Source organism: Salmo salar, chromosome ssa06 (genome assembly GCF_905237065.1).
Source record: "Salmo salar chromosome ssa06, Ssal_v3.1, whole genome shotgun sequence".
NCBI lineage: Eukaryota > Metazoa > Chordata > Actinopteri > Salmoniformes > Salmonidae > Salmo > Salmo salar.
Window position 1 is genome coordinate 69,769,556 of NC_059447.1, and position 8,499 is coordinate 69,778,054.

Here is an 8,499-nt window from a genome sequence, read left to right on the forward strand (position 1 = left end):
TGAGAGCATCCTGTTGGGCTGTATCACCGCCTGGTACGGCAACTGCACCGCCCTCAACAGCAAGGCTCTCCAGAGGGTGGTGCGGTCTGCACAACGCATCGCTCTCTATGACCTGCCCTCTATGACACCTACAGCGCCCAATGTCACAGGAAGGCCAAAAAGATCAAGGACAACAATCACCCGAGCCACTGCCTGTTCACACCGTTATCATCCAGAAGGCGAGGTAGGGATGAGGTCAGTACAGGTTCATCAAAGCTGGGACCAAGAGATTGAAAACAGCTTCTATCTCAAGGACATCAGACTGTTAAATAGCCATCACTAACTCAGAGAGGCTGCTGCCTACATTGAGACCCAATCACTGGACACATTAATAAATGGATCACTAGTCACTTTAAACAATGCCACTTTAAATAATGGCACTTTAATAATGTTTACATACAGTGGGGAGAACAAGTATTTGATAACCTGCAAAATCGGAACGCAAGAACAAACGCAGCTATTTGGATATAACTATGGATTATTTGGAACCAACCCAACATTTGTTGTTGAAGTAGAAGTCCTGGGAGTGCATTCTGACGAAGAACAGCAAAGGTAATCCAATTTTTCTTATAGTACATCTGAGTTTGGTGAGTGCCAAACTTGGTGGGTGTCAAAATAGCTAGCCATGATGGCCGGGCTATCTACTCAGAATATTGCAAAATGTGCTTTCACCGAAAAGCTATTTTAAAATCGGACACCGCGATTGCATAAAGGAGTTCTGTATCTATAATTCTTAAAATAATTGTTATGTTTTTTGTGAACGTTTATCGTGAGTAATTTAGTAAATTCACCGGAAGTGTTCGGTGGGTATGCTAGTTCTGAACGTCACATGCTAATGTAAAAAGCTGGTTTTTGATATAAATATGAACTTGATTGAACAAAACATGCATGTATTGTATAACATAATGTCCTAGGAGTGTCATCTGATGAAGATCATCAAAGGTTAGTGCTGCATTTAGCTGTGGTTTTGGTTTCTGTGACTGTCAGGGATTTCTTCGTCGGAGGACGATATAGCGAAATCATCATCGGAAAATGAGGACCAATATGCAGCAGAGTTGAGATGGTTCATTTTGAACTTTTAATAAATTCCAAAACGAACATACAAAATAACAAAAATGAACGCACGATACACTGACAGTCCTGTTAGGTTTACACACACTAAACACGGAACAATCTCCCACAAATACACAGACAAACACACCCAACTAATATAGGACTTCCAATCAAAGGCAACACCACACAGCTGCCTTCAATTGGAAGTCCACCCCAATTAACTCAACATAGAAACAGATCAACCAGACTACACATAGAAATACATCAACATAGACCATAACTCAAAACCCGGAAATAATAAATCAAACGCCCTCCTAACTAACACACCACCCTGAACCACATAAAACAAATACCCTCTGCCACGTCCTGACCAAACTAAAATGACAATTAACCCTTATACTGGCCAGGACGTGACAGTGACATTATATGCTAGCTTGAAAAATGGGTGTCTGATTATTTCTGGCTGGGTATTCTCCTGACATAATCTAATGTTTTGCTTTCGTTGTAAAGCCTTTTTGAAATCGGACAATGTGGTTAGATAAAGGAGAGTCTTGTCTTTAAAATGGTGTAAAATAGTCATATGTTTGAAAAATTGAAGTTTTGGGATTTTTGAGGAGTTTGTAATTCGCGCCACGCCCTATCATTGGATATTGGAGCGGTGTTCCGCTAGCGGAACATCTAGATGTAAGAGGTTAAACCCTTTTCAATGAAAATCTGTGAAGTTATTTGGATTTTTACGAATTATGTTTGAAAGACAGGGTTCTGAAAAAGGGACGTTTCTTTTTTTGCTGAGTTTAGTTATACATCAAACTTGCCAGTATATTAACTATAGTATATATATTATATCTAACTACCAAACTTTTATTGACTTGTTTATTCCCGTCATTCTTAGCTTTGCTAAATGGTATAGTCGTTGTGTGTTCTCAATGGACATTCGGGTGCTTTCGTAAATTCACTCTGGCTATCTACACCGATTTCAGAGCACTCTCATCTGAGTGTACCAGAGCGCAGAATAATTAATTTACGAGTGCTCAACACCTGTTGAATATGGCCGGAGTCAGTAAACGTTGGCAAAACAGCGTAATTAAATTGTTTCCAGTAGCACGGTTACATTCACCAACGCTCTGGTTAGCACGAAAACTGCCGTACCAGCTCTGCTAGGGTGAGTAAAATGGTCAGAGTGGACTCATTTGTGTCTGGACGTAACTAGCAAGCTAGCCAACGTTAGCTTGGGTGCTTGACTGCCGTTGTAAGGCCAGAACGTTCAAGTCAACCCTACTCCTTGGGCCGAACGTCCAGTGTGCGTTCCGAGAGCGAAACGGTCTGAATTTACAAACTGACAATACTGAATTTATGAGTGTCACGTTGTACAGCGCCAAATTTTTTGTTCCATCCTAATGGAAACCCAGAAGGTTTTTCATTTTTCATGGAATAGAAACACCATAATATTAATCAAATTTATTAAGCAAGTACCAGTCAAAAGTTTGGACACACCTAGTCATTCCAGGATTTGTTTTTATTTTTAAAATGTTATACATTGTATAATAATAGTGAAGACATCACAACTATGAAATAACATCGGGCTCCTGCGTGCCCCGCATTCTGTAGTACAGACATGGCCTGCTCTCCCTTATGTAAGGAATTAGGCACTTTCCCATGCTTACTACAGTATGTATTCTAGACTGCACAGTAGCCTAATAAACAAATAAACACCTTTCGATAATAAAATAATGATAAGAAAATACTCTTTCAAAATGCAGATGTTGATTTAGTTATGGATCCATAACAAATTACTATGGGAATAAATATCACTGATTCACAGAAATATTGGAACAAAGTTGTCTAATGAAGGCAAACAATTTAGAATCCTCCAATTATGTAGCCTACTCCGAACCGTCATGTGTACAGTGCCATATTTTCCATTCCATCAAAACGGAAACGTTTCTCTCTGAATAGAAACAATAATATTAATCAAATTAATTAAGACAAATTTCTTAAAATCAATCCCATATAGTATGTTATTACAAAGTAACAGAAGAAATGGCTGACAATTAAATGAATTATGCGGCAGCACGCAAGGTGTGCCGCAGTATTACACACATTTTTAAGGAGGAATCACTGTAGTAACCAAAAAAGTGTTAAACGAATTAAAATATATTTTATAGCTTAGATTCTTCAAAGTAGCCAACCTTTGCCTTGATGACAGCTTTGCACACTCTTGGTATTATGTCAACCAGCTTCACCTGGAATGCTTTTCCAACAGTCTTGAAGCAATCCCCACATATGCTAAGCATTTGTTGGCTGCTTTTCCTTCACTCAGCGGTCCAACTAATCCCAAACCATCTCAGTTTGGTTGAGGTCGGGCGATTGTGGAGGCCAGGTCATCTGATGCAGCACTCCATCACTCTCCTTCTTGGTCAAATGTGGGTCATTGTCCTGTTGAAAAACAAATGATAGTCAGGCTAAGCACAAACCAGATGGGATGGCGTATCGCTTCAGAATGCTGTGGTAGCCATGCTGGTTGCGTTCCTTAAATTCTAAATAAATCACAGACAGTGTCACCAGCAAAGCCCCCCCAGAACATCACACCTCCTCGATGCTTCACTGTGGGAACTACAGATGCGGAGATCATCCGTTCACTCACTCTGCATCTCACAAAGACAAGGAGGTTGGAACCAAAAATCTCAAATTTGGACTCATCCAACCAAAGGACAGATTTCCACCGGTCTAATGTCCATTACTCATGTTTCTTGGCCCGAGCATGTCTCTTCTTATTGTTGTCCTTTAGTAGTGGTTTCTTTTCTGCAACTCGACTATGAAGGCCTGATTCACGCAGTCTCCTCTGAACAGTTGATGCTGAGATGTGTCTGTTACTTGAACTCTGTGAAGAATTTATTTGGGATGCAATTTCTGAGGCTGGTAACTAAGGAAATTATCTTCCGCAGCAGAGGTAACTCTGGGTCTTCCTTTCCTGTGGCGGTCCTCATGAGAGCCAGTTTCATCAAAGCATTTGATGTTTTTTGCAACTGCACATGAAGAAACTTTGACTGACCTTCATGTCTTAAAGTAATGATGGACTGTTGTTTTTCTTTGCTTATTTGAGCTTTTCTTGCCATAATATGGATTTGGTCTTTAACCAAATAGGGCTATATTCTGTCCACAACCCCTACCTTGTCACAACACAACTGATTGGCTCAAACGCATAAGAAGGAAAGAAATTCCACAAATTGACTTTTAACAAGGCACACCTACCTGTTAATTGAAATACATTCCAGGTGACTACCTCATGAAGCTGGTTGAGAGAATGCCACGAGTGTGCAAAGCTGTCACCAAGGCAAAGGGTGGCTACTTTGAAGAACCTCAAGGTGAATGCACCAATTTGTAAGTCGCTCTGGATAAGAGCGTCTGCTAAATGACGTAAATGTAAATGTAAAAATATTTTGCTCTGCTTAACACTTTTTTGGTTACTACATGATTCCATATGTTTTATTTAAAAGTTTTGATGTCTTCACTATTATTCTACAATGTAGAATATAGTAAAAATATAGAAAAACCCTTGAATGAGTAGGTGTGCCCAAACTTTTTCCTGGTACTGTACATATATATACATACACACACCCACACATGCACAATGACTCACTTTCTAGGACTATATCATTTGGGAGTACAGGTCAGGCCTCATTCCCCATGTTTAAGAGTAATTATATTCTAGTGTATGAACACATTGGAAGAGAGGGATTCATTTGTAGATATTGAACAATAAGAGGTCCTCATCACCACCCATCATCAATATCTATAAATGAATCCCTCTCCTCATTCGCTTCCATATACTAGATCATAACATGGGAATGAGGCCTGACCATTTTAAATCAGTGACTCACTTTCTTGGACTCTATCAATCTGGAATATAGGTCTTGTCCCATGTTTAAGAGTGGTTATGTTCTGATCTATGAAAGCATTGTGTCACACCCTGATCTGTTTCACCTGTCCTTGTGATTGTCTCCACCCCCCTCCAGGTGTCGCCCATCTTCCCCATTATCCTCTGTGTATTTATATCTGTGTTCTCTGTTTGTCCGTAGCCAGTTCACCTTGTTTGTCAGGTCAACCTGCATTTTTGTTCTCAGCGCCTGCTGTTCCCAGTCTCACTTTTCTCGCCCTCCTGGTTTTGACCCTTGCCTGTCCTGACTCTGAGCCCGCCTGCCTGACCACTCTGCCTGCTGTCCGGTACCATTGCCCCACCTCTGGTTTACTGACCCCTGCCTGCCTTGACCTGTCTATTGCCTGCCCCTGTTGGAATATTAAACCATTGTCAATTTGACGTGTCTGCATCTGGGTCTTACCTTGATTTCTGATACATTGGAGAAGAGAGATTCGTTGGTGATGTATGGTGATGGGGACCTCTTATTATCCATTAGTTTGGGGAATGTTGAGAATATTACATTTATATATATACACTGAGTGTACAAAACATGATGAACACCTGCTCTTTCCATGACATAAACTAACCAGGTGAATCCAGATGAAAGCTATGATCTGTTATTGATGTCACTTGTTAAATCCACTTCAATCAGTGTAGATGAAGGGGAGGAGACAGCTTAAAGAAGGATTTTTAAGCCTTGAGACAGTGACGTGTGCCATTCAGAGGGTGAACGGGCAAGACAAAAGATTTAAGTGCCTTTGAACAGAGAATGGTAGTAGGTGCCAGGCGCACCGGTTTGTGTCAAGAACTCCAATGCTGCTGGGTTTTTTACACTCAAAAGTTTCTCATGTCTATCAAGATTGGTCCACCACCCAAAGGACATCTAGCCAACATGACACATCCCTAGCCGGGTCCTCAGAACATGCGCAGACCAGCTGGCTGGAGTGTTTACGGACATATTTAATCTCTCCCTATCTCAGTTTGCTGTCCCCACTGATGTCCACCATTGTTCCTGTACCCAAGAAAGCAAAGGTAACTGAACTAAATTACTATAGTCCCGTAGCACTCACTTCTGTCAGCATGAAGTGCATTTTAAGAGGCTAGTTAAGGATTATATCACCTCTGCCTTGTCTGACACCTTAGACCCACTTCAATTTGCATACCGCCCCAATAGATCCACAGATGATGCAATCGCCATCGCACTGTACACTGCCCTATCCCATCTGGACAAGAGAAATACCTATGTAAGAATGCTGTTTATTGACTGTAGCTCAGCCTTTAACACCATAGTACCCCCCAGGCTCATCATTAAGCTCGGGGCCCTGGGTCTGAACCCCGCACTGTGCAACTGGGTCTTGGACTTCCTGATGGGCCGCCCCCAGATGGTGAAGTTAGGAAACAACACCTCTACTACGCTGATCCGCAACACAGGGTCCCACAAGGGTGCGTGCTCAGCCCCCTCCTGTACTTCTTATTCCCCCATGAGCACGTCGCTATGCACGCCTCCAACTCAATCATTAAGTTTGCAGACGACACAACAGTAGTAGGCTTGATTACCAACAATGACGAGACAGCCTCCAGGGAGGAGGTGACGGCCCTGGCGGAGTGGTGCCAGGAAAATAACCTCTCCCTCAATGTCAACAAAATGAAGGAGCTGATTGTGGACTTCAGCACTCCCCTATCTACATCGACGGGACCGCAGTGGAGAAGGTGAAAAGCTTCAGGTTCCTCGGCGTACACAATCTGAAATGGTCCACCCACACAGACAGTGTGGTTAAGGGACAACAGCACCTCTTCAACCTCAGGAGGCTGAAGAAATGTGGCTTGGCCCCTAAGACCCTCACAAACTTCTACAGATGCACAATTGAGAGCATCTTGCCGGGCTGGATCACCGCCTAGTACAGCAACTGCACCGCCTGCAACGGCAGGGCTCTCCAGAGGGTGGTGCAGACTGCCCACGCATCACCGGGACACACTGCCTGCCCTCCAGGACACCTACAGCACTTGATGTCACAGGAAGGCCAAAAAGATCATCAAGGACATCAACCACCCGAGCCACGGCCTGTTCATCCCCTATCATCCAGAAGGCGAGGTCAGTACAGGTGCATCAAAGCTGGGACCGAGAGACTGAAAAACAGCTTCTATCTCAAGGCCATCAGACTGTTAAATAGCCTTCACTAGCCGGCTACCACCCAGTTACTCAACCCTGCACCTTAGAGGCTGCTGCCATTTTTACAAAGAGATCGATTCACTGGTCACTTTAATCATGCTTACATTCTGTTTTACTCATTTCTTATGCATATACTGTATTCTATTCTACTGTATTTTAGTCAATGCCACTCCGACATTGATCATCCTAATATTTATATATTTCTTAATTCCATTCTTTTTCTTTTAGATTTGTGTGTATTGTTGTGAAATGTTAGATACTACTGCACTGTTGGAGCTACATTAGGAACACAAGCATTTCGCTACACCCGCAATAACATCTGCTAAATATGTGTATGTGACCAATACAATTTGATTTGATTTGAAATGTGGGAAGCATTAGAGTCAACATGGGCCAGCATCGTTGTGGAACGCTTTCGACACCTTGTAGAGTCTATGCCCCGACGAGGGTGTTCCTAATGTTTTGTACACTCAGTGTATAATGCTGTATGCTTCAGGTAAAAATAAGCACATCATAGCAGGATCTACAGTACAACACATTGTGACTCTGATATGACCAACATCAACACTAACCCCAGAGATCATCAATAATAGCTTTAATCAAAGTTGGTTCCTGACAATATGAATAAACATCAGTAGAACCCACCACAACAAACCTCATGTCAGTCGAGTCTTAACACACCTATTATTAGGTGAGAACATTAGCACCCTATCCTTCCTTTGCTGCAAGAGCCGGCCCACTTTAAAACGCTTCATGTCCTTAACCTTTCACACTTCCACTTGTGTTTGTCTGTGTGTGAGTGTCGAGTGTGTGTGTGTGTGAACAATAGCATCAATGGCATTGCGGGGTGATTAATTGTGACACTCTCTCCCCTCTCTCCCCTGTGATCCTAAAGGTCAGCAGTAGCTGGTTGAAGGATTATAGAAAGGATAAAGGAACATAGAGAAAGACAGATTTAGAGAAACAGTGCCTTCAGAAAGTATTCACACCCCTTGACATTTTCTACAATTTGTTGTGTTACAACCTGAATTTAAAATGCATAAAATGTGATATTTTGTGTCACTGGCCTACACACAATACTGTCAAAGTGGAATTATGTTTTTACAAGAAGTTTTACAAATTAATAAAAAATGAAAAGCTGAAATGTCTTGGGTCAATAAGTATTCAACCCTTTTGTTATGGCAAGCCTAAATAAGTTAAGGAGTAAAAATGTGCTTACCAAGTCAAATAATAAGTTGCATGGACTCACTATTTGTGCAACAATAATGTTTACCATGATTTTTGAATGACTAGCTCATCTCTGTACCCCACACATACA